This window comes from Zosterops lateralis, assembly GCF_965231275.1.
Source record: "Zosterops lateralis genome assembly, chromosome: 30".
Taxonomy (NCBI): Eukaryota; Metazoa; Chordata; class Aves; order Passeriformes; family Zosteropidae; genus Zosterops; species Zosterops lateralis.
The window spans coordinates 2,093,848-2,099,043 of NC_139790.1; positions in this window are offsets into that span (position 1 = coordinate 2,093,848).

Genomic DNA, 5,196 nt, shown 5'->3' on the forward strand with positions numbered 1-5,196 from the left:
GAATTCAGAGGGAATCCAGCAGGAATTCAGCAGGAATCCAGAGGGAATCCACAGGGAATCCAGCAAATCCAGCGGGAATTCAGCAGGAATCCAGCAGGAATCCAGAGGGAATCCAGAGGGAATCCAGAGGGAATCCATCAGGAATCCAGCGGGAATCCAGAGGGAATCCATCAGGAATCCAGAGGGAATCCATCAGGAATCCAGCAGGGATCCAGCAGGAATCCAGAGGAATCCTGCAAAGCTCCCGAGGCTCCTCACAGGGGATTTGCTGCCCCCCTTTGTCCCGTGGCTGGGAAGGAACGAGGGAAAAGCTTTTCCCTCATTCCCTGGAATTCCCAGTGCTGGAATATCCCAGGATTCATCTGTGTTGAACCTTTCAGGATCCCCCTTTTCCAGCTCCTGGATATTCCCTGGAATTCCCAGGGTTGGCATTTCCCTGGATTCCCTGACCTTTAACTTTTCAGGATCCCCCTTTTCCAGCTCCTGGATATTCCCTGGATTCCTTCACCTTTAATTTTTCAGGATCCCACTTTTCCAGTTGCTGGATATCCCCTGGAATTCCCAGTGCTGGAATCTCCCTGGATTCCCTCACCTTTAACATTTCAGGATCCAGATTTTCCAGTTCCTGGATATTCCCTGGAATTCCCAGGGTTGGCATTTCCTGGGATTCTCTCACTTTTAACATTTCAGGATCCAGATTTTCCAGTTGCTCCACATTCCCTGGATTTCCTCACCTTTAACCTTTCAGGATCCCCCTTTTCCAGCTCCTGGATATTCCCTGGAATTCCCAGTGCTGGAATCTCCCTGGATTCCCTCACCTTTAACCTTTCAGGATCCAAATTTTCCAGCTCCTGGATATTCCCTAAACTCTCTCCTACAGCAGCTCAAAGCTAAGCATGGAAAAATTTTATTTTTATTATTATTATTATTATTATTATTATTATTATTATCCCAGCTTGCCCTGCAGTTACTCCCAACTCCTGGAAATCCCAAGGATTAAAAACACAATTCCACATGGAAAAAAACCAACAAAATCCCAGACTGGAGAATTCCCAGGTGGAAAGAGGTTTTTTGAGGTTTTTTTTCCCCAAAAATCAGAGCTGGATCAATCCCCCACCATCCTGAACCTCCAACACCTCCTTAACCCAGGGGGGATTTGTGATTTTCCAGGGGAAAAAGGGGTTTTAAACCAGTCTGGAATCACACAGGGAATAAAAAATGCTGCTCCAGGTGGATCTGGAAAACAGGGAAAGGCACTTCCACATCCCTGAGCCTCTTCCATGGGAGTGGAAATTCTGATTTTCAACCTCAGATGATTTTCCACCCCAAAATCCTAAAAATAAAATAAATAAATAAAATAAAATAAAATCCCAATTCCATCCCTGGCCTCTCTCCCAGCCCCCCATTCCCGTTCCCACTTTTTCCTCCTGGATTTTTTTTTTTTTTTTTAATTATAATTTTTTCCCTGCCCTGAGGAGTTTGACCGAGGAGTTTGTCCCAGTCACGGTCTCTGCTCCCAAAAATGGGGCACGGCCCGTTGGCTGCTCTAATTCCCTTAATTTGGAGTTCTTTGGGAAAGGCTCATTGTCTCCCCACCCTGTGGGGCGACTCGACCTCTCCCAATTCCCCAAAGCAGCACCCTAAAAAAAAAAAAAAATAATAATAAAAAGCTTTTCCCTGCAGGGATGATCCCAGAGATCCCAAAAAATCTGCAGGAATTTTTGTTGTTTTCACACTTGAGGATCCAGTGGGAAGAGGCACATCCCGATGGGTGAGAAATCCCAAAATTCTGGAGGAATAAATTGGTGTTTTCCATCCTGTTTTGGTGTTTAATTAATTCCCTGTGGGGATTTTTCCAGTTTGGAATCGTGGGATGGTTTAAAGGATGAAATAATCTCATCCCAGCCCTGCCATGGGAATTTTCCATCATCCCGAATATCCCAAACCCGGCCTGGGGCTCACCCAAGGATGGGGCAGCTCCTCATTAACCAAATTTCTGGAAAATTCCAAAGCCAAGGTGGGAAAAACCCCAATCCCAGAGAAATCCTCCCAGCAGGAACATTTCCCAGAGGAAAAAAAAAAAAAAATTCCTTTATTTCCCTCTTTAAACCTTGCAGGAAAAGGGTGGGGAAGAGCTCCTGGATTTGGGAGCTCCTGGATTTCCTGGAAAAAGGAAAATCCCAGAAACTGAATGAGGGTTTGTCATTCCCTGTCTGGGATTTCTCAGGGATCAGCAGGGAGTGAAGGAATCGGGTGCTGGAAGGAGAATTCCCCCCTGGAAGCTCCTGATAAATCCCGGAGGCACAAAGGAGCCCTTCCCACATTCCTGGTGGATGGAGGTGAGGGTGGAGCAGGGAAAATTAAGGTTTTTTCCCAAAAAAAACACCAGGAGATGGATTTTTGGGAATGAAAAGGAGAAATCCAGCCTGGGGCAGTGACAGCACTGAGGGAACGCTGAGAATTCCAAGGAAAATCTGGGAATGAGGGAGGGACGTGTCCTTGTCCTGAGGGATCAGAGAATTCCTGGTCTTTCCCAGCAGAGGGAAAAAATCCTGCCCTAAATCCTTCCTGATCCCTGGAGCTGTGGGGGGATCTGGGGATGGGATCAGGAATGGGATCAGAGATGGGATCAAATGGGATCAGGGATGGGATCAGGGATAGGATCTGATGGGATCCAGGGATGAGATTGTGGATGGGATCCAAGGATGGGATCAGGGATGGGATCCAGAATGGGATCAGGGATGGGATTCAGTGGGATCAGGGATGGGATCCAGGATGGGATTCAATGGGATCAGGGATGAAATTCAGGGATAGGATCAGGGATGGGATCCAAAAATAGGATCCTTGGGACAGGATCCAGAGATGGGATCAGGGATGCGATCAGGGATAGGATCTGATGGGATCCAGGGATGGGGATCAAGGATGGGATCAGGGACAGGATCCAGGGGTGGGATCAGGGATGGGATACAGGAGTGGGGTCAAGGATGGGATCCAGGGGTGGGATCCAGAGATGGGATTCAGTGGGATCCAGGCTGGAATCCAGGGATGGGATTCAATGGGATGTGATTCAATGGGATGCGAAGATGGGATCCGATGGGATCCAATGGGATCAGGGATGGGATCCAATGGGATCAGGGATGGGATCCAATGGGATCAGGGATGGGATCCAATGGGATGGATCGGAGATGGGATCAGGGATGGGATCAGGGATGGGATCCAGGGAAGCCCCCTCAGGACCCGGGACAGGCTGATCCCAGGAAAGGGGAGCAGAGGCAGGACCTGAACAGGACGGGGCTGGGAAAGGGGGACGGGGCTCAGGGACATCCCAGGAAATCCCAAATCCCTCCTCAGACTGTAGGGAAAACCGGGATGTGCTGAGTCCTTGTGCCAGGCAGGGAACGGGGACAGGGACAGGGGGACACAGGGACATGGGGAAGGGACAGGAAGGGGACAGGGACACAGGGAGGGGACAAGGACAGAGGGACAGGGACAGAGGGACAGGGACGGGACAGGGATGGGACACAGGGAGGGGACAGAGGGACACAGGGATGAGACACAGAGGGGACAGAGGGACACAGGGAGTGGACAGGGAGGGGACAAGGACACAGGGAAGGGACAGGGACATGGGGACAGAAGGATGGGACAGGGACACAGGGACAGGGACATGGGGAAGAAACAGGGACACAGGGAGGGGACAGGCAGAGGACAGGGACACAGGGACAGGGACAAGGACAAGAGGATGGGACAGGGACAGAGGGAAGGGACAGGGACACAAGGACACAGCGAGTCCTCCAGGCTCATTCCAGGAGCTTCACGCGTTATTTGGTCCCAACAATGGCCCGAACAACGGGACCTTGGGGACAACAATGGGACCTTGGGGACAACAATGGGACCTCGGGGACAACAATGGGACCTTGGGGACAACAATGGGACCTCGGGGACAACAATAGGACTCAGGGAATAATCCCAGGACTCTGGAAAGCACAATGGGACTCCAGGAGGGGACAGTGACCCTGCAGGGACGAGCTGTCCCCACTCTGTGTCCCCTTCCCCAGAGCTTTGAGGAATTATCAAACCAAACACCCACACCCCAAAGATTTTCATAGAAATCCCACTTTTAATCACGGACAAATCGACTTTCAAGTAAAATCAATGGATTTAAATAAAATATAAATTACCAGAGGGCTCGGAGAGACCCTCCCCCCCCCCTCCCCTTGTGCACCTTCTCCTGTTTTTTGTTTTTTTCCAGTTCTCTTGACATTCCTGGAGTTCTGGGAGGTCTCTGTGATTATGGAACAGAAATCAGGGATTGAAAGCAGTGACCACTGGGAGGGTGAAGCTTCCAAGGGAAAAGGAAGGAGCAGAAATGATGGAAGCAGTTTGTTTTTTCTTTAAACGGAAGCACAGCTCTGGATGGTGCCAGGGATTTTTTTTTTCCTTCTCCATCCCAGGAGTGATTCCAGAAAGGGAAAAAAAAAATAAAATAAATCACATCAAGTGTCCTAAAAGTTTTTTTTTGTTTTTTTCTTTCTTTGAGGCTCCAAACCCAGAGCAGGGATGGCAGTGCTGGAGTCCTGAAGGAAAATCCAAGCTCATCCCGGGATTTCAGCCTCTCCCAAAGGTGGGAATTCAACTCCTCCTCTCCTGCACAGCCCCAAGTGCGACATTCCCAGCAAAGTCTTGGGTTTTTTTGGCATTTTTTTCCCTCCCCACCCCCTGGAATTCCCAAGCCTGCCTGGAATTCCCAACTCTGCTTCTCCGAGGGGAAAAAAAAAAAAAAAAAGAGGAGGAAAACCCTGAGGCAAAAATGGCTTTTTTTTTTCTTTTCATTTTTCTTTTCCTTTTTCCTTTTTCTTTTCCTTTTTCTTTTCTTTTTTCTTTTCTTTCCTTTTCGTTTTTCTTTTCCTCTTTTCTTTCCCCTTTTCTTTTCTTTTTGTTTTTCTTTCCTTTTCTTTTTTCTTTTCTTTTCGCTTTTCTTTTCTTTTCTTTTTTCTTTTCTTTTCTTTTTCTTTTCTTTGTTTTCTTTTCTTTTCTCTTTCCTTTTCCTTTTCTTTTTCCTTTTCCTTTCCTTTTTCTTTCCTTTTTTTTCCTTCTCTTTTCTTTCCTTTTCCTTTCCTTTATTTTCTTTTCCTTTTTTTAATTTTCTTTTCCTTTCTTTTCCTTTCTTTTCCTTTCCTTTATTTTCTTTTCCTTTTT